The sequence below is a fragment of the Helianthus annuus genome, chromosome 13 (assembly GCF_002127325.2).
Source record: "Helianthus annuus cultivar XRQ/B chromosome 13, HanXRQr2.0-SUNRISE, whole genome shotgun sequence".
Lineage (NCBI taxonomy): Eukaryota > Viridiplantae > Streptophyta > Magnoliopsida > Asterales > Asteraceae > Helianthus > Helianthus annuus.
This window is the reverse complement of record NC_035445.2, coordinates 88131645-88157424: the sequence shown is the minus strand read 5'-3', so window position 1 is coordinate 88157424 and position 25780 is coordinate 88131645. Positions and strand designations below refer to the sequence as shown.

General features: G+C 37.2%; 1 long non-coding RNA gene across 1 annotated transcript; it reads right to left on the bottom strand.

Moving 5' to 3' along the window:
• Nucleotides 1-6446: 6446 nt before the first annotated feature.
• LOC110902938 lies at nt 6447-6774 on the bottom strand. Its single transcript, XR_002571538.2, has 2 exons — nt 6633-6774; nt 6447-6522 (listed from the first exon to the last, which is right to left on the bottom strand). It is a non-coding gene; the product is annotated as an uncharacterized LOC110902938 (long non-coding RNA).
• Nucleotides 6775-25780: the final 19006 nt, after the last annotated feature.

Sequence of the window (25780 nt, the reverse complement as noted above, 5' to 3'; positions counted from 1 at the left end):
AAATAATATTTAAAGTTTAATAAATGTTCCACATGAACATTTGCTTCACATAATATTGACTATATACATATATGCATGTAATAGAAAAAAAAAATTGTACATGTGCATAGGATTGTTCGTGAACTACTTAAGAATCAAGTTGAGCTTAAACAAACTCAGACCTAAAAGTAAGCTTGTTTACAAGTCCGAGTTTCACTTATCAAGCTCGTGACGACTTCCGAAACTTAATGAGCCTGTTATATATTTAATTTATTAAATTTGTATTTGTATTCATGTGTATAAAATCATAATAAAGAATAATTAAAGAATATATTACGTTACTTTTAATAATTATAATATAGATTCAGTCCCTAGTCCCTGTGGTAAACACCAATGGCACATTGAGTCTTTATTTGTCAAAACTAAACAATTAGGTCCCTGTACTTGTCGATTTGGATTAATAATACCCCTGCTGTTAAATGAACGTTTATTTTTATGTGAAAAGACCAAGATAACCCCCCCCCCTCCCCCAACTTTATTTACAATATGATTCCCTCTTGTTAAATTGAAATATTCCCTCCAAATTCAAAATTCATACGTAATGTAGTAATTAACCACCAAAATCAAGAAATTAAACGTCATGTCCATGTAACTAACAACTCCAATAACAGAATAACATAACTAACTACAGTTGAACTGCAGTTGACTTTTAAAATTTGAACTGCATTTGAATTTTATAATAATCTAATTATCTTTATAACTATACATCAAACAGAGTGTTATGATTAAATATCTAATTATCTAATGTGCAGTTGACCTCTAAAGTAAACTGAAAATGACGTGTATGAAATTGACCCCATTCTAACTAACTAAACAATTATCAACATAACTAATTTATCAAATAACTATGGTGTACATTTAATTATGCATCAATGCATCATCATAGTTAGGTTTGACCAGTTGATCTGGTCAAACATATCAACCTATCTCAAGGTCAAATTGATTTGTACCTCTCAAAGAATAGGTCAAACCTCTCATGTGCATGATCATGTATGTAATATCACTAAAAGAACAGGGCACCTTTAGCGGCGACAGGTGTCGCCGGTATTGACCACTTTTGTCGCCGCTATTGACTATTAGCGGCGACATGTCGCCGGTAAAGCATCGCCGGTATTGCTGGGCCGCTATTGACCCGCTGTCGCCGGTAAAGACATCTGTCGCCGGTATTAATCCTACACCTTTAGCGGCGACAGATGTCGTCGCTAAACGTGTCGCCGGTATTAACGTTCGTCGGTAAAGGTTGAAAGGCAATAGCGGCGACACCTGTCGCCGCTAAAAGTCTTTTTTTTTTTTTTTAATACAGCAGCTGTATATACAGCTGCCCAGCCAGTTTTACGGCTGAAAAAACAAAACCTGCCTGTTTTCAAACAACGCAAGCATACACAATGAACATAATCAACATATAATTAAAAACTACGTTTAAGTCGTACATTATATCCTACAACGTTTAATTAAATCCAAAGCATACATTAAAAACAAGTCACTCATCGTCATCGTTATCATTGGTAATAGACAATTGTATATAATAGGAAAATATCTCTTATTATTGTCATGTATATCTCTCCTCAATATGAGGAGATTTGGTGGTACCCTTTATATTGTTTGTTATGTTTAATGAGAAGGCAAGCTTTGAATTCCCACATGGTATCACCCTAATAGCCGATCCCTATTTTTCTTTTCTTCTTCCCTGCGCCAACTCCCATCTTCTTCAATCATACTCGTTCACTGCCTTCTCACAACTTCATCATGTCGTCTTCTACACCTCACCCTGCTGTCACAGTCACTTCCATCAAAAACCTTATCCCTGTTACATTGGATATCGAAACCGGGCATTACACCACCTGGTCAGAGATGTTCAAAATTCAATGCAAAGCTCACCTGGTATTCGACCATCTTCAACCCAAACCGGCTGCCGAGACATCCTCCTCAACCGATACGAGCAAAGATAAAGGAAAAGACACGACTGCCCCTACCGAAACATGGGAGCGACTTGACTCCATTGTTTTACAATGGATTTACAGCACCATATCTACTGATCTATTACATACCGTCCTCAAACCCGATACCACTGCGTACGATGCCTGGACTACCATTGCTAATATTTTCCAAGACAACAAGGCCACTCGCACGATTGATCTTAATAACAAGTTTGCAAATACTCATCTGGATCAGTTTCCAAACATGTCTGCATACTGTCAGGCGCTTAAGGTGATTTTCGATCAACTCACAAATCTTGGCTCCCCCGTTACCGACGAGCAACTGGTCCTACAACTCCTCTCCGGGCTTACCGAACAATACGAGAACACTGCCTCGGTGATTCAACAGATGAAGCCTCTTCCCGATTTCTACGATACTCGCTCACGGTTATGTATGGCGGAATCTCGCAAACTCAACCAAGTCCGTCATGCGGCCCAGTCGGCCGGTGCGGCTCTCACCGCCTCAGTTGACACAAATCACAAAGATACTCGTGACCGGTCCGACACATCGGCTGGTCAACGATCAGATTTTTCTGACCGGGGTCGCGGCCGTGGTCGCGGTCGTGGCCGGGGCAGAGGCCGTGGCGGACGTAGCGGCCGGAACGGTTTTGTTGGTCAGTCCAGCGGAGGGCAGTTTTTTGGTGGAAACATGCACAGTGGCGGCAACATGCAAACCTACAACCCCTGGGCTTCCTTTGTCCCATATGTCGGCCCATAGCAGACATTACCACATGCTCCTTGGGCATCTTGGGCCCAAGTACCCCCTTGCCCATACCCAACCACGAACAGATCCAACAACTCTTCATCCAACAACTCTTCGGCGGGTATTCTCGGCCCTCGACCAGCTCAGTCGTTTGCAGCCACTCACATGCCTACGGATATAAATCAGGCCATGTATGCAATGTCACTTCACGACCCATCTTGGACTATGGATACCGGAGCCACAGGTCATATGTCTTCTAACTCTCACCTTTCGTCTGTTTTTAATACTAGCATTAACAAAAATATAATTGTGGGAAATGGTCAATCCATTCCCGTGCTTGGACAAGGCGACCTTACCCTAACCCCTCCCCTCCCACCGTTCAAATTAAATCACGTCCTTTACGCCCCATCTCTAATTAAAAACTTACTATCTGTTCGTCGTTTTACTACCAATAATAAACTGTCCATTGAATTTGACCCTTATGGTTTTTTGGTGAAGGATCTCAAGACTCGGACCCCTATCCTACGATGCAATAGCTCGAAAGGACTTTACACTCTTGATCCATCCCAAGTCACCAAGATCATGTCTCCCACCGCTCTCACCGCAATTTCTCAAGACACATGGCATCAACGTCTCGGTCATCCGGGATCTTCTTTATTGCAGTCACTTAAAAATTCTAGTTTTATTTCTTATGGAACCTTGAAAAACAATGTTTGTCAATCATGTGTGTTCGGAAAACATATTCGGTTACCTTTCTTTGATTCTAATAATAGTACTACCATGCCTTTTGATATCATACACAGTGATCTTTGGACCTCTCCGGTACTTAGTGCGGGGGGTCACCGGTACTACATACTTTTTCTAGACGATTTTTCAAACTTTCTATGGACTTATCCACTTACAACCAAGTCGAATGTATTCTCCACTTTTACTACCTTTTATAAGATGATTCATACCCAATTTGAACGAAAAATAAAACAGTTCCACTGCGACAATGGAAAGGAATATAATAACAACATGTTTCACCATTTTTGCAAATTAAACGGTATGCACTTTCGTTTTTCGTGCCCATATACCTCCTCTCAAAACGGAAAAGCCGAACGAAAGATTCGATCCATTAATAATATTATTCGAACCCTTCTCGCCCACTCTTCTTTACCCAACACATATTGGCATCATGCATTGGAAGTTGCCACCTACCTACACAATATTCTTCCTACGAAAACTCTTTCCAATATTTCTCCCACTCAAAAACTATATAAACACATCCCCTCCTATTCGCATCTTCGTGTTTTTGGATGCTTGTGCTACCCACTCATCCCTCACACTACCATTCACAAACTTCAATACCGTTCTATGCCGTGTGTCTTCCTTGGCTATCCCCCTAACCATCGAGGCTACAAGTGCCTTGATCTTGCCACCCGAAAAATTCTTATAAATCGACATGTTATTTTTGAGGAAAACATTTTCCCTTTTGCCAATAATCCTAAGCCTACCCAATCCACATATGATTTTCTCATTGACCCCATACATCCACTACATTCTTTCGGCCCATATCCAAACACCCCACCTGTCCCAGCTCCCTCTACTTTAACCTCGGCCCTACCTACCTCTCCTGACCCCACACTTATCTCACCATTAAATATTACCTCCCCTCTATTCATCCACCGCTTACACCAACCAGCCCCCAACCCACAAATACTCTCAGCCCAACATCTCCTACCCACGACCCAACATCTCCTATCCACAGCCCATCCTTCTCCTCTTCCTTTGATCCACAATCACCTATTCCCAGTCCACCGTCTCCCACTTCTATTTCCAATTTCGATCACTCTCCTAATCAGTCACCTTCTTCAACCCCCACCCCACCCCACCCCCACCCCCCTCCTCCACCCACTCGTACTATCCGTACCCGTTCCATGGATGGTATAAGTAAACCAAAACATATCTTTAATCTCTCTTCCTCGTCCATTGTACCAATCCCCAAAAACCCAAAGGATGCTTTGTCCAGCACGGAATGGTATAACGCCATGACCACTGAATTTAATGCTCTTATTAAAAATAAGACCTGGGTGTTAGTTCCAAGGCAACCTCATATGCATGTATTACGTAGCATGTGGCTCTTCCGTCACAAATTTCGGTCAGATGGCACGTTGGAAAGATATAAGGCTCGCCTTGTTTGTGACGGAAGCAATCAGCAGATTGGGGTAGACTGTGGTGAGACATTTAGTCCTGTTGTAAAGCCCACTACGATACGTACTGTGTTATCTCTGGCTTTGTCACAGTCATGGCCGATTCATCAACTGGACGTTACAAACGCTTTTCTTCATGGTAATCTACACGAGACTGTATACATGTATCAACCTATGGGGTTCTGGCATCGACAACATCCTGATCACGTGTGCTTACTACAGAGATCACTTTATGGATTAAAACAGGCTCCGCGTGCATGGTACCAACGCTTTACTGATTTCGTTCTCTCTTTGGGGTTTCAGCAAAGTAAATGTGACAATTCTCTTTTCACTTACGCGCACAATGGCAACACTGCGTATCTTCTTATATATGTTGATGACATCATCCTTACAACATCGACTGACTCTCTTTGTGTTCAGCTCATGTCTAGTCTGGCAGCTGAATTTACCATGAAGGATCTCGGGCCGCTAAGTCACTTTCTGGGTCTTCACGTAACCAGGCACGGTAACAACATGTTTCTTTCTCAACAAGTCTACACGAAAGAGATTATAGACAGGGCAGGCATGTCTTCGTGTAAACCCGCTGCCACACCAGTGGATACCAAACCCAAGCTTGGTTCGACCTCTAGTCCCGACTATGAAGACCCAACATTGTACCGTAGTCTTGCGGGAGCTCTTCAATATTTAACATTCACGAGACCCGACATCTGTTATGCAGTTCAACAGGTGTGTATGTACATGCACGCACCAAAAGTGGACCATTGGAATGCTCTTAAACGAATTATTCGCTATCTTCAAGGCACCTCCTCTCACGGCTTAACTATTGGTGCTTCTACAGATTTCTCGTTACGAGCATACACTGATGCTGACTGGGCAGGGTGTCCCGATACACGGCGGTCGACATCTGGTTATTGTGTTTACTTAGGCCCTAACATTATTTCATGGTCCTCTAAACGTCAATCTGTTATTTCCCGTTCCAGTGCTGAAGCAGAATATCGGGGGGTTGCGAATGTGGTTGCAGAAATTTGTTGGCTTCGCAATCTTTTGCTTGAATTACACAGACCTCTCACCACCGCTAGTCTGGTTTATTGCGATAATATTAGTGCCATCTATTTATCAGGGAACCCGGTTCAGCATCAACGCACTAAACACATCGAGCTGGACATTCATTTTGTTCGTGACCTCGTTCAACGAGGTACTGTACGGATTCTGCATATCCCCACACGCTTTCAGGTCGCGGACATCTTCACGAAAGGTTTACCTAAGGTGTTATTTGACGATTTTCGATCCAGTCTCAGCATTCGACCACCTCTCGCTTCGACTGCGGGGGTGTAATAGACAATTGTATATAATAGGAAAATATCTCTTATTATTGTCATGTATATCTCTCCTCAATATGAGGAGATTTGGTGGTACCCTTTATATTGTTTGTTATGTTTAATGAGAAGGCAAGCTTTGAATTCCCACAATTGGGTTCATCGTCGGATTCATTATCGAATAAGTTGTCAGAATCGTAGCCTTTGAACTTTCCTTTTGCTTTTCCTTGTGAAGCAAGATAGTTGTTAAGTTGGTTCAAAAATGACGGGGTTTGGAACAAGCTGTTAACAAAATCCTACAATAATAGATAGCAAAACGTATATTAGCATATTAATTAACGCTACCAACATATATTTAACAAGGAAACATGCGTTCGTTTGTCATTTTTTAAATTGCGCAGTTTACCTCGGAAAAGGGTTCTTGCGTCCGAGCTTGCGAAGACGACATGTTAGATGACGAGTGCGAGGACGTGTTGGAAGAAGGTTTAGGCCCCATCCCGCGGTACCATCCTCGCCGCTCACCCAACGCTTCCTGATACGGGGCAATTGGTGGACCCTCACCGCTCCATTGACTTGTGGCCTGTTGTATGTTCCGCTGTATTTTACGAAGATGATTAAATATATGTGTGTGTGTATATATATATATATATATATATATATATATATATATATATATATATATATATATATATTTGTTATAGAAAATAATACTTAAAAGAAATACTTACGTAATTTTGTTCAGCAACCGGATCAACCCAATTCCTTTGATTGTCCGTATGGGTTTTAGCATACGTAGGTACCCAATCCATCTCCTGTCTAACATTAAACTTAGATTAGACATTAAATAAACAAAAGCTTACACACACGCACACATACATAAAACATTACATTTTTATAGGCGGTGCTACCGTACGACGATGTCCCACCACGGTATGGGAATTGTTGTTTCTCGCGTACTAGTGTGTTGGCCTCGCTTCTTTTAATATATTTAGCTTCCCGGAAACCTTCAATGGTTCTCAACCAGTTATCATAGGGCATATCCGCGGGATGGAATGCCCTTGCACTCTCAAGATCATTGTAACCTCCCTTGCTCTTAAATAATTGTTTAGCCTCGTACTTGCGGTCAGAGTACCGCTTCATAAGCCCAGCCCTAATGCCACCCGTCAAGTTTTTGGCCTCTATATCACGTTCCACTTCATCAAAATTGAAATTTTCCTACAAATTAAAAAAAAAGTTAAAATATCATATATAAATTAGATTTGCATGTGCTTAAATATTTGATAATTTTTTATGCATGTAAGTTATTTACCCGTAAGTGGTTCATGAGGGCATCCTTGTAATGTTGTTCAACGTTATCCCATCCAATTTTATATCGAACGGGATGGACCGCCACATATACAGGCCGGCCTCCCGTGAAAACATATCTCTTGTTTTACCAACAGGGGTATAAGTCACCTGCCTGTCAAACGTAAGCGATACAGGCCCCCCGCTTTTACCAGACGCCTTAGTTTCTCGTTTTTTGCTTTCCCCCTAACCCTCTTCGGGGGGAACCGCTGCAATTAAAACAAAAATAATTAGTAACAACATTTATAATATATAAAATATAAGGACTACAAAATAATTTAGTAAAAGACTTACTGTCTGTCTCGTGTGTGCCACGAAATCCACCAGGAGGAAGCGGTGGATCACCAGCGCCGTCACCCCCATGTCCCCAGGGGGCCACATCAGCCATCAGATAAGCGAATATCAACAATATCGAAAACATAATCCCTATAAAGTTACAAATGTTACAGCATGATAACCGAATCCTTCTTAAACAAACAATCATGTAATACACATTCACATCCTAAATGAGATAAAGTATTCAAAAAGCAGTCCCAAGATAAACGGGGACTACCCGAAATTAATTTCTAAATCAATTTCGGGCGGGTATTTCTAAGCTCGCTATGTTTAAAATGATTAATTCAAACACATTTGCATTTGACATACAAACATTCATCCTTACATACACATTTGCATACTTTATACAAACATACATACTAACATACATATTTTTCACCAACATACTAACATACACCTACATAAATACATTCATTCATACACTTACATACCCACATACATGCTTACATACACCTAAATACACAAATAAATAGAGTTTCATATACTCATTTTCTCCAAATACACCTACATTATACATTTGACATACAAACATACAAACATTCATCCTTACATACACATTTGCATACTTTATACAAACATACATACTAACATACATATTTTTCACCAACATACTAACATACACCTACATAAATACATTCATTCATACACTTACATACCCACATACATGCTTACATACACCTAAATACACAAATAAATAGAGTTTCATATACTCATTTTCTCCAAATACACCTACATTATACATTTGACATACAAACATTCATCCTTACATACACATTTGCATACTTTATACAAACATACATACTAACATACACATTTTTCACCAACATAGTAACATACACCTACATAAATACATTCATTCATACACGTACATACCCACATACATGCTTACATACACCTAAATACACAAATAAATAGAGTTTCATATACTCATTTTTTTTAAATACACCTACATTATACATTTGACATACAAACATTCATCCTTACATACACATTTGCATACTTTATACAAAGATACATACTAACATACACATTTTTCACCAACATACTAACATACACCTACATACATACATTCATTCATACACTTATTTACATCCTAAACTAAAAATTATACAATTTCTAAACTAAAAATAATACAATTTACATCCTAAACTAAAAATTATACATACTAACATACACATTTTAGAATTATACATACTAACATAAGTCGTCAAAATTATACATACTAACATACACATTTTCACCAACATATTTACATCCTAAACCAAAAATTATAGAAGTTCTAATCTTTAAAAAAAAAATATAAAACTAACCGTTTTTTTCAGGTTTCAAGTAGACTAAGACCGCTGAGACGAGGTGGTGCCGGAGAAGTTTCGGTGGTGACCGGAGAAGATATGGTGGTGATCCGAATATTCTTCCATAAACACAAATATACACAAAAACGAGCAAAGATTAAAGCCTATAACATGTAAATAACAAAATAGAGAAGAGATTTAAGAAAAACAAAGTTAAACTCACCAATTTGGGCAAAAAACGCGGTGTAGCGGCGGTGGTTCGCAGAGTTTTTGGGGGAAAATGAAGGAGGAGGGAAGGAAATGGCGCTGTCTGTGCTTTTACGGACAGATCAATACCGGCGACAACCTGTCGCCGCTACTGACTTATGTGTCGCCGCTACTATGCTAACTAGGGTTAAAGAGGATAAGATTTCTGTGGCTAGGGATTAAAGTGAGACACAAACCTTTAGCGGAGACACATTGTCGCCGCTATTAATTATCTACTGTCGCCGGTATTGCTTCTGGAATCCCCAACCGTTAGATCAGAATACTGATCAACGGCTGGGGAATAGGTTTGACGCGGATCGACCAATAGCGGCGACAGCTGGCCTGTCGCCGCTAAAGGTGTCGCCGCTAAATGTGGGACGTTCTTGTAGTGTATGCATGATCCAGTTGACTAATATGCACAATCATGTAACTATAACACTGTTTCATGACAAACTTCCTAAATCCTAAATCCATGGTCAAGTTTTTTTTGACTAATTTACAAGGTTTTTTTTTTTTTTTGTTTTTTTTTTTTTTTTTTTTTTTTTTTTGAAACAATCATTTACAGGTCCACTCAAGTACTCGCCCGATTATGTACCCACTATTTTATTACATTAAAACAAATAGCAAACATAAAACATCCTGCTATTACCATAAATCAAGACAAGAACCATCATTCACAATAACATATCATCATTCATAGTTGACTAACACTATTACATATCAAAAAATGGGTAACCCTGATCATTAATGTTAAAAACCCCAAAAATGATCAGACCAAAAAAACCCATTTATAGTGTTTTACTTAAGTTTATAGTTAGACATCATAATATGTATAAGACACCACCACCATCTTCAAACTCCAATGTCAAAAAAGAGCTCCATGTTCAAGCTGCCTTTGAACCACCACACGATCCAGATCCGGATATGACAGCGGGTCCATTGCACTGTTCGGGTTGTACTAGTTAAAACCAGACGTTTTCACGTGCTATCCCGTTTAACTTGGATTTACTTCTTTTACTTTTTGGGGGTTTTGTGGCATTTGTTGGTAATTGCATGTTAATCACTAACAAATTTCCTGACAATATTCAAACTTTTTTTTCTTTTCTTTTTTGGGAATTTTCGTCATCCGTTGGTGAACATATTACTAACGGATTTTTTGACGAAATTAAAAGTTACTCTTCTCCTTTTTGAGATTTTGTGGGATTTGCTACTAATGATCGACGAATATTCAGACTACAAGTTAAAAATTATATTTTTAAGTATGCGTTGATAATCACTTATGTATTGATAATCAAGGGCTAGGATTAGTTCACTAGTGTTCACCATCAAGAGGTTGTTCACTAATGAACCTAACCCTATAGAACTTTTATTTAACGTTATAAATATCAACATATCACAATTTTAAAAATTATAATTTGTTGAATCGGGCATTCACAATTTTTTATAATAAAAATGCTATTCACCATATCCGGATAGTATACATATATCTAGGGCCGTTCAAATCGCTCGTCGCTCGTCGCTCGTTCGACGCTCGTTCGAAAATTGCTCGGAAAATGCTCGTTCGATTTGACGCTCGGTTGTAAACGAGCCGCTCTGCTCGGTTCGGTTTGTAAACGAGCCAATCATGAGCAAGGGTCCGCTCGGATCGGTTCGGCTCGAACTATTATTTTAATTAGTATATATATACATATACATATACATATACATATACACATACATCTATAAACATGTATATACACAAATATAAATTATACATATATATACACACATACACCTATATATACACACACACTTACACATACATATATACTTAAATATAAATTAAATTTATTGTTTTATATGTACCAATCTATTAGAATTTGGTCAACTATATACAAATTTACAACTATATCTATACGTACTAGCCCAACCACGCCAATAAAAAATAAAAAAACAAACTAAAAGTTAAACGCTAAACTGATAAACGACAGTCTGTTCATCAACTCAATGTTTCATGTCGTTACCCTAAGTCGATCGTCTCCTGCTCTCAACGTAATTGTTCGTGCAATATGATCATCGCCTCGCCAACCACAACAGTGTTATTCATAAGAAAAATATTATGCCATAAAATGTGCATGTTTTTAAAGACATAAAAACTTGAGAACCAACATTGTCACTATCTCTCTCAGCAAATTTAAATTGGACGACACGGTTATCCAAATCGCTCGACGCTCGCTCGGAATTTTTACTGCTCGAAAAATGCTCGCTTGATTTAATGCTCGGTTTTAAATGAGCCGCTCCGCTCGGTTCAGTTTGTAAACAAGCTAAGCACGAGCAAAGGTCCGCTCGGTTTAGCTTGGCTCGTGAACAGCCCTACATATATCGTTGTTTTAATATCTTGACCAAGCACTTTTATAGAACAATATATATTTTTTTAGAACAGATATGTTTTAATAATCATGAACTTTAGATTCAAGAGTTTGCAAAATTGTAGGCGCACACTATTTTTATTGGGGGATGATAAAGAGTGATTCTAGTGGGGAAATGTTTTCATGTTATCAAACTCACTTTCCCTTTTATTTTGTTTTTTCTTTAATTCTAGCTTTGGAACAAGTTTTACATAATAGACACCCATAAACTAACTAAAAATATATTACAATATTTGCTTGATTAAATAAAATAGTGGTATTTCTCCGTACTATACGCCGGGCATGGTTGGTGTCAATTCGGTTCGTTGCAGTACCAGCACGTTGATATACGCAAAATTATACCGACACGTGTTTTACAACGTTTGAAAACCATAAAAGCGAATGGTAGTAGTCATTTCGATAATACCGATATGTCGAAATACCGATATGAGTACCGATGTGATCGACAGAAAAATGTTCTGTTGTGAATGCTACTTTCTTTTAAAAAATATATATATACAACTACATATTTGGCTTTTAGGAAGGCAAATATATATATATATAGGGGAAGGTTCATTGGGGAACATTAAAAAAGTGGGGAACAGCGGGGAACCGGCTCAAACGAACTCCGATTTGACTCATTCCGGCAGCGTTGGAACCGGCTCGTCGAACCCTAACTAAGATCTCTTAACCCTAAACCCTAAATCCTAACTCCTAAACTCTAAACCCTAAAGCTAAAAAATAAGGCTAAAACCTAAGCTAAACCGTAAAATCTAAAATATAAACCCTAAAAGCTAAACCCTAAAGGCTAAAACTAAAGCTAAACCCTATAACTAAACCCTAAAGCTAAACCCTAAAGCTAAACTCTAAACCCCAAAGCTAAACCCTAAAGTTAAACCCTAAGAGCTAAACCCTAAAGCCAAATCCTGATATATTTAAGGTTTAGGGGTTATGATTTAGGGTTTAGGGTTAAGAGATCCTAGTTAGGGTTCGACGAGACCGTTCCGACGCCGTTGGAATGAGTACAATCGGAGTTCGTTTGAGTCGGTTCCCCACTATTCCTCACTTTTTTAGTGTTCCCCGATGAACCTCACGCTATATATATATATATATATATATATGTATATATATATATAGTGGAGAGTTCAAATGAAAAGAATCACAAATTAAGAATAAAAAGAATAAAAAGAATAAAAGGGTACAAAGGTAATTTAAACCAATCATTTAATTAGTCTACCCTTTATTTTTGCTATTTAAATTAATAAACATTAATCATTTAATGAGTATATCTGTAATATACGAGAATTCTAAAACTCTAAAATATATTTTTTTTTTTTGTAATTAAGATGTCGGATCTTAAATGAGTACAATCGATTAACTGATTACCGTTACATACCTAACGATATTTTCTAGTAAATATTAGTTAATGATATTGTAATTTTCATATACTCATATTAATAATTATAACATCTCTTTTGCTAATAGTTTAGGGATTTTTTTTAGACTAAACTAAAAGGTTTGTTTTGTAAATTGCCTAATATTGTAAGGTTAGAATTGTAAATTCAAATCAAATCTGTTCATCTTCACTATTTAAAGAAAATGAAACCCTCGCCGCATCCTCGTTCGTGACCGGCGACAATTGGACTTTTGCTTCACAATCATCAATTGTATTGACCGTACTTGAATCGAACTCACACACCCACACCTCTGATCTGTTCTGAACCTCCACTGGGTTGATCGATCGCACATCATCGTCGTGTCTTCATCTTGTTTTTGTGTAAACCAGCAACCGCCATCGCATTCCGCAATAACCACCACTACTTAATTGTTCTCTAGCCTACACCACATGCCGCCAGCTGTTATGGCCGCCGTCATTAGCCTCGGATCAGATTGCTTGTCACAAGCCGTTGCCTACCGCCGCCGCGGTTCAGGTCAACACTGCCGCACACCGCCGTAACGCCACCACGTTCCGCCATGAAGCAAAGTTTGCCGCCGTTGGTTCAAACCACAATCTCCGCTGTCGTGTTCTTGTTGTTGTTACCAGGGTGTCTGTGCTGGGCGGTTTGATTTGGTTTTGCTTGCTTGCTAAACTAAGGTACGGATTCCGTTTCTTTTACATCATAGTATAATTTCATTTTCGTTACTCATTGGTACGAATTCTGTTTCTTTTTATCGTAATATAATTTTCAATTTCTTCTACGCGTACGAATTCTTAGGTCTTGATATCGGAGTGTAATTTTATTTTCATTACTCTCTGTATGGATCTTTGTCTTTGTTTTAAAGTCCGGTTGCCATGGTTTGATACCTATATCCATTTGATATGTGATACATTATCTGAGTCAGTATTATATTTGTATACTTGTTTGTTAGTGTGTTGTAGCATGCCATACCTCAGACTTGTATCATGGTCGCATGTTCCTCTATAAATTATTTATAAGGCCTTAGTATTTGTACTCTGTCACCCAAGCATGTTTGGCTTATCGTTTGGGCGTCAACGGCATGGCACTTGTCGTGACAGTGCGTAATTAAAGTTCACGGCGTCTCTAGCCCGTGCTTGTGTAGCACCTTGGCCACTAGAGGAGTATAGATCGATCTTAGCTCTGAGTTTGAGTTTGTTTGTCTGGAGATGGAATAAGGGGTGAACGCCACACTCACCATCTCATAGGTGCATGGACTAGCTAGCTGTATACCAGTCTGTTTCTGTTTCTGGCTTTGGGTGCTTCTGTGTTACACGATTTATTTTGTTGATATATAGTTGTCGTGTAAGTTAGTATATGTTTCTGTATGTGAATATGTTAAGTATCTGTTCTGATATGTCTGATATGTTTGTACGCATCCGGTTTTGTTTCCGATCGTGTATTGGGTTAAATATGCTCCTGATTGTATTCAGTATCCGATTCTGTTATGTATTAGCTATGTCTGTTTCGACTCAGTATCTATACCGGTTTGTATCAGATTTGTCTCGATCACTATATCAGTCTCGATTTGGATTTAGATTCCGTGTTACACATTTAGTTTGTGTCCGACAATATCTGTATTCGGTATTTGATTCAGTGTCTGTCGATACTTGTCGTTGACTCTATGTTTGTTCCGTGTCCATTTTTCTTATTGGTTTAAGAAATTTTGTAAGGATTAAATTATTCTACTTTTAAACTCAAGTTATCTAGATTATTTTGGTTATTAAATATAAATCTCCAAAGTTATACAAATAGTTATTGTAAATTAAATAATAACTTATGAAATTTGATTAATTAATATAGATGGATTTGAATCTAAACATTTATTTAAAAATAATTGTTCGACAGTTCTTTTCTTTTAAAGATTATAATATTTTTATTGGTATTTAAAATGTTTAGGCTTACGTATTTGGTTTTGATTCTGTATCGGCTTTCCATGTGTAACGCCCCAAAACTCGGGTCCAAATATTTTATTTGGACATTTAATTAGGACGGAATAAGTAAATAGGATTTATTGACTAAGTGGGATATTTAACTAATAACCAAGTCATTTAACTTGGTTAGGTAAAGTTGGCTATTAAATAAGAGTGGAAAATAATGGGGGTCAAATAAATAAGAAAAGAACATGAGGGGCTAAAGGTGGGCAATAGGGATGAATTTTTATAAGAATGTGGGGGTGGGAAAAATACCAGACATTTAGTCTGTGTGCACCATCGCCATTTTGAGAGAAGCAGGAGGAGAGTTCTCCAACTTCTTGATGAAGCTCCAATTGAAGAGGAATTCTAGCCCAAATCTCATGCATGGATGCTAATTCATCACCATCTAGTTACAATAATCATCATGTAAGTCATAGTTTTCAACTTAGAGAAGTTGTTAGTCATGGGTAAATCTTGAATTGTTGAAATTGTGAGAAATTGAATATGAATAAGTGATAGTATCATGAAATGGGACATTATTCATGGCTAATTTATATCAATTTGATGATTTGAGGTGAAACCCACCATGGTGAATGAAAGTGCCGACATGGGTGTTATACCCATGTCCAATCCTTGTTTGATTTACTTGTTCCTAGCTTGAAATGGGTTTTAAGATGATAGTCTAGGGCTAATTGTATGAATGGAATGTGATATTGAGCACTCTCTTAGTGATTGGAACTTGGAAGGAGATGACTATGCTTAAACTAGTTGTAAACTATGCTTAGTAAGTTGTATGCACACCAAGTGTTTGATAAAATGCATAACTAGTGATAATAGATGATATGGTGTCCTTGAAATTGTGAATTACTAGTATAATGAGTTGGTTGTGTTAGTTGCTAGTAAATATGAAAAAAATGAAGGTGTCTTGAATGAATTTCATGTTGCAAGTATAATAGTTATGCAATTGGTGAACGATGGCACCTTAGAGGTCCATGAACCTTGTTGTTGTAAAAGATACACACTATGTGATCCATTGGCTTGGTAAACATGCAAGTCATGTGTTGTTAGGGATGGTATGTAGAATCTTAATTGAAAACATTGATGTAGGTCCATGTTACAACGATTAGTCTAGATGTGGAAAAGTTTGGTGGTTTGACTTCTAAGAAACCCAACAAGTAGGAAGTAAACTTGCCTTGATATAAGTAATACTATGGTTAAACTAATGACCCTAGAATCTATGCAAAACTACGAATGTAACATGACTCTCATAGACATGTTGTGTGGTGTGATGAATGCGTAATATGTTAGATGGATAAGGTCACAATGTGTGTGTTGACATTGAATGCTTGGAAGTTAATGTGACATGAAAGTCGATTGTGGATGTGGTTAGCTAGTATTAGATTGTGGGTTAACGTGTGTGTGTATGTAAATGATAATGAAGGATAGGTCCTCGGAAAGGCGGACTTGTACCTTCGGAGCTAGCAAGACAAGGGAAGCAACATATCAAGTAAGAAGCATGAGGTTTACAAGATAAGTGATTTCCGTAATCACTTCTTAGTTCAAGTAAGTAATAAAGTGTTGAAATTAATTAAACATGATGTTTGAGGTTAAATATGTAGGAAAGTCTTTCGTCGTAACTGATGGGATTAAAGTTGACCAAAATGCCCTCGATGGGTATTTTGGGCAAACGATCTTAATAAGTAGTTTAGAAACAAGTTATTGATTAGTGTAATGTCTTGGACAAGTATGAAAGTGAAGTATAGGGTTTTGTATGTTATAGACCTTTTAATGTATAAATACCCATAACGGGTCGAATAATTCATAAGTGAATAATAAGCCGATAGTGTAAGTTAAGAATTTCCTTAATCCGGATATGGGATTTTAAGTTCATATGATAGAATGTGAATTTACAAGCATGTAGGAAGAAACGGGAGGTTAAACGGGTAAACGGTTCAAAAGTTATGCGCGTTTTAGTGCGTACGGACGACGAAACGGAGCTGCAGAAAAATGCAAAATCTAGAGGGCGTCGCCGACGGGCATGGGGGCGTCGCCGACGGGCTCTAGAAAATCAGTTTTTGTGCTGACGGGTTAATTACCTGTCTACGGGTTTTTGGGCTACGGGTAAATGCAAGGCCCGTCGCCGACGGCCCTAGGGGTGTCGGTGACGGCCTTCCCAAGTCCCAAAAGCTGAAATCTTGTTATTTAAGTTAATTTATGTACCGTGGGCTTCGGTTTGATATCCGTGGACTACGGCGGACTTTCCAAACATGATTTTGAAGGTTCCTTGGATGTTTATGGGCTATAAAGCTAAGTCTAAGACCCACGTTAATAATGTATGATTATGTAAGAGGTACGCGTGATCTAGTACGTGTTCGTTAAAGTATGTACATATGTAGATAAGCAAGTTTGTGTGCTTGTATGTATTTGTATACGTATGTAGAAGTTATGTAAGCATGTATGTAGGCATACACGTATGTATGTTTATAACTCCAAGTGTACGTATGTAGTAGGATATGTAGTTATGCTTAATGATATGTATGAGTGTATGTACGCATGTAGATGTATATGTATGTGGGTATGTAAGTACATATATGTGTATGATTTTGACACATTGAGGATTAACGTTATTAATGGTGTACCTTGAGAATGATAAGTAATGCAGGTACATTCATGAAGCCTCGCCAGGAAATGGATACGCAGATGAAATGCTTGAAGTTTGATAAAGAACGAGATGTGAAGTGTATGCGAATGATCTTGTTTATACATTGTGTGCTAATGTTTTTGAATGTATGTGGTGAATGCAGGTTGTGCGGGTCACGGAGGATCATCAAGGAATAAAGATCGAAGACCGAGTCACTTAAGGGATTGTACGGGGTTGTCTAAGGATGTAAATTTGTTGTACATAAGCTATGATTTATTCTATAATAGAGTCAGTTTGTTGTATTCGATATAAAAGAGTTATTTTAAAAGTGAACTTTCAAGTAAGACGTAAGGTTTATAGTGAAAGAATTTTTATGGCACGAACTTCCGCTGCGACTTTCGCTAATTACGTGTTAGGGTGTTACAAGTTGGTATCAGAGCCCTGGTTTGAGAGAATCAAGTACAAGAAAGTAAGTACTCGAACTCAAACTTGTGTGCTCTTATGATAAGGAACCCGTACAATCCAAGACTCGGTCAAGGCCTAAAGGAATAAGCAAATGTAAGTATGTATTAGCCTATGTAATTGAAGGAAATTAATAGTATGTTATGTGAAGGGTAAGCGCAATTGTTTGGAAGGGAAGATCCGTGGATGCGGTCTAGGACCGACATCAAGGCAAGTAATAAGGCGAATTGACCCCAGGTACGTAAACCTAACGTGTGGGCATATGAAATGGTATAATTAAGCAAGTGAAAGAAAATTTTTAGCAAAATATAATAACGACATAACAAATAAGTTGAAAAGGTTACACGAGCCGAAACTAAATTCTTCGACATAAGGTGGCAATTACACGAAGGCACGAAACTAGTACGTGGAATGTGTACCTGGCCAGTACACAAGAAACGTATGACGTTCGTGAGACCGTGATAATTATTACAGGTATGTCCGATAGAGTTTGGTAGCAGCTAGGCGTGTGGGTGAAATGGGTAGTAAGACTCTCGGGGGATTGAGAGTACCTTGTAGGAATGAAAGATGTGAATGCAATGCTTGAATCCGCAAGACGGATTCAAGGAATGAAATATGCGAATGCAATGCTTGAATCCGCGAGACGGATTCAAGGAATGAAAGATAAGAATGATGCAAATCCCTTGCGGATTTGGTTATGATAGCGAATGCTATGATAAGCTATGCAAGTCGACCGGTTCAAGTTGAACAAGTCGAGTAAGGATAAGGTACCATCCGTTTAGAACGGGTGGTCGTGAATGCAATAACGAATGTATAAGTTCGACCCGTTATACGGATAGAACGAAAGATTTATGTTGAAAGCAATTAACCCGATGTGACCGGGTCGTAAGTGGTATGCTTGAATCTCATTACGAGAGTATATGCCGTTACCCATTTAATTGGGTAATCGAATGCGTAAAAGAAATGAAAGTATATAAGTGAAAGGAATGAAAAGTAGAATGAAAAGTTTGAATCCAGAAGTGAGTACGAGTCAAACAAGTAAGAATGAACTATAGGAAAATGTTTGAATTCGTAAGTAAGTACGGACCAAACAAGTAAATATCCTTTCAAGCGGATATTATCCAAATTATGTTTCAAATTTTGCATATATATTTATATGAAAATATGTTGTATGCAAGAATGGTTAAAAGGACAAATGAGTCATACGGGTCAAATGGTAAACGCCATTTGAACCCGGTAAGTAATGTTTTGATTGTCAAGTTTTATGCTTATAGGTAAGCGCAAGGTACGGGCATGCATCGCCACAAATTTGAAAGAAATAACCATCGCAAGGTATTGATAGTGAGTCAATGCTTTTGACTCACGCCAGGTATGTATAAAAGGTTATGCTTTCAATAGTAGCTTATGGCTCGACTAGAGAAGGGTGTGTCAAAATTTGGGTAACTAATAAAACAGAGGTGAGAATGTATTTAGTATGGGACTTTCGAAAAGTCAAACAAATGAAGATGATATACTAAGGAACAAACATGCATTGACCCATTACGAGCGGGCCAAACGAACAAATATTTTAAAGGAATTTGGAAGGGGGGTAGTATGTAAACAAGATAACTTGATAAATTTCATGATTGATGGAATTGAATGAAAGGCGCTAATCATCGATTTTATATGTAAGGATGGTAAAACTCTTGAGGTGATGAAACCAATAGAGTTAGTAAAAGGATGCTCGCGAGCTAGAATATGTCATAAAAATGAATAAAACCCATCCAGAGATGGCACAGACTTGTGACAAAGTGGACCGATCTGTTCTTGCAAGTCGTAATATTGCGCCAAAGTAACAAGGTTAGTGAATTGTTTAATATGTGAATGTAGATATAAGGCTATGGGTTGAATAGGTAATTCCATATGAACTAATGGTAGCACAATTGTGATATGGCAAAAATGTATATATATATATATATATATATATATGCGTGAAATAGTAGCTACGTTGTGGTTAGGGTGAGAATTTATAAGTCAACACAGGAAGGACATTGACTCATACTTGAGTCATGGATAGGAACATAAAACCCTAGAACGGGATTTTAGGTCATGATTTATTATCTCGGGGGTTACCTTACAAGGGTACGCCTAGTGGTTATACATGTAATGACAACAGAATGATACTTAATCTTCTAGCAAGTGCGAATTATGAGAGTGAAATAATAGCTATGTAGTAATGATCATAACCCCGAATGAATGTTAGCAAGATGCATGTGTACATGGTCTAAATGAACATGTGTTAATGAGAGTAACTAGAAAGAATGCTAACGGTAGAAGACCAAAGCAAAGCCCTAAGGTGTACGCATTATGAGTGTGTTCTTAATATGTAAATGAATGAATATACTGACCAAGAAGAAAAGGCAGTTATTTTTCTGAGATAATGAACAAGGTTTCGGGGACGAAACCTCTTTTAAGGGGGGTAGACTTGTAACGCCCCAAAACTCGGGTCCAAATATTTTATTTGGACATTTAATTAGGACGGAATAAGTAAATAGGATTTATTGACTAAGTGGGATATTTAACTAATAACCAAGTCATTTAACTTGGTTAGGTAAAGTTGGCTATTAAATAAGAGTGGAAAATAATGGGGGTCAAATAAATAAGAAAAGAACATGAGGGGCTAAAGGTGGGCAATAGGGATGAATTTTTATAAGAATGTGGGGGTGGGAAAAATACCAGACATTTAGTCTGTGTGCACCATCGCCATTTTGAGAGAAGCAGGAGGAGAGTTCTCCAACTTCTTGATGAAGCTCCAATTGAAGAGGAATTCTAGCCCAAATCTCATGCATGGATGCTAATTCATCACCATCTAGTTACAATAATCATCATGTAAGTCATAGTTTTCAACTTAGAGAAGTTGTTAGTCATGGGTAAATCTTGAATTTTTGAAATTGTGAGAAATTGAATATGAATAAGTGATAGTATCATGAAATGGGACCTTATTCATGGCTAATTTATATCAATTTGATGATTTGAGGTGAAACCCACCATGGTGAATGAAAGTGCCGACATGGGTGTTATACCCATGTCCAATCCTTGTTTGATTTACTTGTTCCTAGCTTGAAATGGGTTTTAAGATGATAGTCTAGGGCTAATTGTATGAATGGAATGTGATATTGAGCACTCTCTTAGTGATTGGAACTTGGAAGGAGATGACTATGCTTAAACTAGTTGTAAACTATGCTTAGTAAGTTGTATGCACACCAAGTGTTTGATAAAATGCCTAACTAGTGATAATAGATGATATGGTGTCCTTGAAATTGTGAATTACTAGTATAATGAGTTGGTTGTGTTAGTTGCTAGTAAATATGAAAAAAATGAAGGTGTCTTGAATGAATTTCATGTTGCAAGTATAATAGTTATGCAATTGGTGAACGATGGCACCTTAGAGGTCCATGAACCTTGTTGTTGTAAAAGATACACACTATGTGATCCATTGGCTTGGTAAACATGCAAGTCATGTGTTGTTAGGGATGGTATGTAGAATCTTAATTGAAAACATTGATGTAGGTCCATGTTACAACGATTAGTCTAGATGTGGAAAAGTTTGGTGGTTTGACTTCTAAGAAACCCAACAAGTAGGAAGTAAACTTGCCTTGATATAAGTAATACTATGGTTAAACTAATGACCCTAGAATCTATGCAAAACTACGAATGTAACATAACTCTCATAGACATGTTGTGTGGTGTGATGAATACGTAATATGTTAGATGGATAAGGTCACAATGTGTGTGTTGACATTGAATGCTTGGAAGTTAATGTGACATGAAAGTCGATTGTGGATGTGGTTAGCTAGTATTAGATTGTGGGTTAACGTGTGTGTGTATGTAAATGATAATGAAGGATAGGTCCTCGGAAAGGCGGACTTGTACCTTCGGAGCTAGCAAGACAAGGGAAGCAACATATCAAGTAAGAAGCATGAGGTTTACAAGGTAAGTGATTTCCGTAATCACTTCTTAGTTCAAGTAAGTAATAAAGTGTTGAAATTAATTAAACATGATGTTTGAGGTTAAATATGTAGGAAAGTCTTTCGTCGTAAATGATGGGATTAAAGTTGACCAAAATGCCCTCGATGGGTATTTTGGGCAAACGATCTTAATAAGTAGTTTAGAAACAAGTTATTGATTAGTGTAATGTCTTGGACAAGTATGAAAGTGAAGTATAGGGTTTTGTATGTTATAGACCTTTTAATGTATAAATACCCATAACGGGTCGAATAATTCATAAGTGAATAATAAGCCGATAGTGTAAGTTAAGAATTTCCTTAATCCGGATATGGGATTTTAAGTTCATATGATAGAATGTGAATTTACAAGCATGTAGGAAGAAACGGGAGGTTAAACGGGTAAACGGTTCAAAAGTTATGCGCGTTTTAGTGCGTACGGACGACGAAACGGAGCTGCAGAAAAATGCAAAATCTAGAGGGCGTCGCCGACGGGCATGGGGGCGTCGCCGACGGGCTCTAGAAAATCAGTTTTTGTGCTGACGGGTTAATTACCTGTCTACGGGTTTTTGGGCTACGGGTAAATGCAAGGCCCGTCGCCGACGGCCCTAGGGGTGTCGGTGACGGCCTTCCCAAGTCCCAAAAGCTGAAATCTTGTTATTTAAGTTAATTTATGTACCGTGGGCTTCGGTTTGATATCCGTGGACTACGGCGGACTTTCCAAACATGATTTTGAAGGTTCCTTGGATGTTTATGGGCTATAAAGCTAAGTCTAAGACCCACGTTAATAATGTATGATTATGTAAGAGGTACGCGTGATCTAGTACGTGTTCGTTAAAGTATGTACATATGTAGATAAGCAAGTTTGTGTGCTTGTATGTATTTGTATACGTATGTAGAAGTTATGTAAGCATGTATGTAGGCATACACGTATGTATGTTTATAACTCCAAGTGTACGTATGTAGTAGGATATGTAGTTATGCTTAATGATATGTATGAGTGTATGTACGCATGTAGATGTATATGTATGTGGGTATGTAAGTACATATATGTGTATGATTTTGACACATTGAGGATTAACGTTATTAATGGTGTACCTTGAGAATGATAAGTAATGCAGGTACATTCATGAAGCCTCGCCAGGAAATGGATACGCAGATGAAATGCTTGAAGTTTGATAAAGAACGAGATGTGAAGTGTATGCGAATGATCTTGTTTATACATTGTGTGCTAATGTTTTTGAATGTATGTGGTGAATGCAGGTTGTGCGGGTCACGGAGGATCATCAAGGAATAAAGATCGAAGACCGAGTCACTTAAGGGATTGTACGGGGTTGTCTAAGGATGTAAATTTGTTGTACATAAGCTATGATTTATTCTATAATAGAGTCAGTTTGTTGTATTCGATATAAAAGAGTTATTTTAAAAGTGAACTTTCAAGTAAGACGTAAGGTTTATAGTGAAAGAATTTTTATGGCACGAACTTCCGCTGCGACTTTCGCTAATTACGTGTTAGGGTGTTACACCATGTCCGTTTACGAAACTTTTATAAGCATTTCATTTGAAATCCATTTTATGACATTTATTATATTTCTAAATTATAACTTTTTCAAAGTTAGAAAATTAGTTCTTTTTGTCTAATGTTGATTTGCTATGAAATGTGATAAAACTAGTTTATTTTGATAAAATTCAAACGCTCAATATAAGAAAATACTTTTGCCAAGTATCTTGTTTTAAAAATAATAGCATTACTAAACGTTGTTTAAAATATTTGATAGTTATTATTTCTTCGATTTGTTTAAACGTTTCATTTTACAAACTACGAATAATAGCTTAGAAACTTTTCTGGTTATACGGATACTAGATTATTTAAACGATGTTTTCAATAAGTTTGTTTATACAAGATAACATATTTTAGTCATCGTGGTCAACCATGTATCAGTCTCTACAACGGTTTTGTGTTGGGTTCGCTATCAGTTATGTGTATGGCTGACTTTTGTTTCCGTATCAGTTTTCGTTGAAGCTTCAGATCGTTAGTGAATCAATTTTTGTATCAGTCTTTTGTCTGCATCTGTTTTCAGTACTCGTGTCAGTAATCGTTTCAGTTCAGTCTTAGTTCTATTAGGTTTTTTTTTTCTTTCCGCTGATATAACTTTACTTGTACTATTGATTTCTCCGTTACTGAGCAATTTTTGGCTCAGCCGTATTTTTCTTTTTGTGTTTTTCCTGTTTGTTTTACAGGTAATATGGGATGATATGGGATTTCAGTGAAGAGCGTTAGGAAGTTACTAGCCAAGATTCCTTACTTCAGTAGTGTAATAAATGTAATTAGGATCTTTTATTTAATGCTATGGATTTGTTTTAGTTTTGATATCTCTAAGAGTCACACGTCAGCCCTAGCGGGGTTGGGGTGTTACAATATCCTATAAATTAGTTGTGCAATAAAAACATTCATGCACATGATCCTACATATTCAACGTTTTCTACACCATAATAACAACGTTTCCTACACCAAGAAAATAATGTTTTGGTGTAGAGTACAAAATGTGTAGGTTCCCAACACTTTTAAATAATTTTACGATAAATAATAATATATGTGTAGGACACAACACTTTAAATAATTTAGTCGCTCCTTATAAAATTGGTGTAGGACCCAACACATTAATAATAGTGAAGGAGAAAATTATGGTGGCATTAATGAGATTGGAGTAACCCTTTATAATATTTCATAGTGTTATACATCAAAGTGTCTATTCTACCCTTATTAATTAAAACATTAATTGAAAGTGGATAACAATAATATCTTGATTCACAACCATTGATCAAAAACATATAGGGCCTAGATTAATTTAGTTTTCTTCTTTCAAGAATATTCTTCTCAAATGAACATTCCCCTATATATATATATATATATATATATATATATATATATATATATATATATATATATATATATATATATATATATATAGGGGACCGCTAAAATAAAAACCACCTCCAGTTGTAAGAACCATGAGAACTTTTTGATCCCAGGCGAGTTGAACCAAATTTTTTTTTTCATAAACATAGATGCGTGTATTATAAACACATTTGTAAAAAAAATTAAAAAAAAATGTCGTGAGTGTAGTTTTGAGCACCACAAGTTAATAAAATTTACGGTACCCGTAAAAACAAACTTGTGGTGCTCAAACCTACACTCACGACATTTTTTTTTTAATTTTTTTTACAAATGTGTTTATAATACACGCATCTACGTTTATAAAAAAAATTTGGTCCAACTCGCCTCGTACGGTGTAGTTCTCATGGTTCTTACAACTGGAGGTGGTTTTCATTTTAGCGGCCCCCTATATATCTATATATATATATATATATATAGATATATAGGGGAAGGTTCAAATGAAAACCACTAGTTAACGCGAAAACTCGAAAACTAATTAAAAAAAGCCAAAAAACATACAAAAATTTTTTTTTTTTGCAATCCAAATTTCGC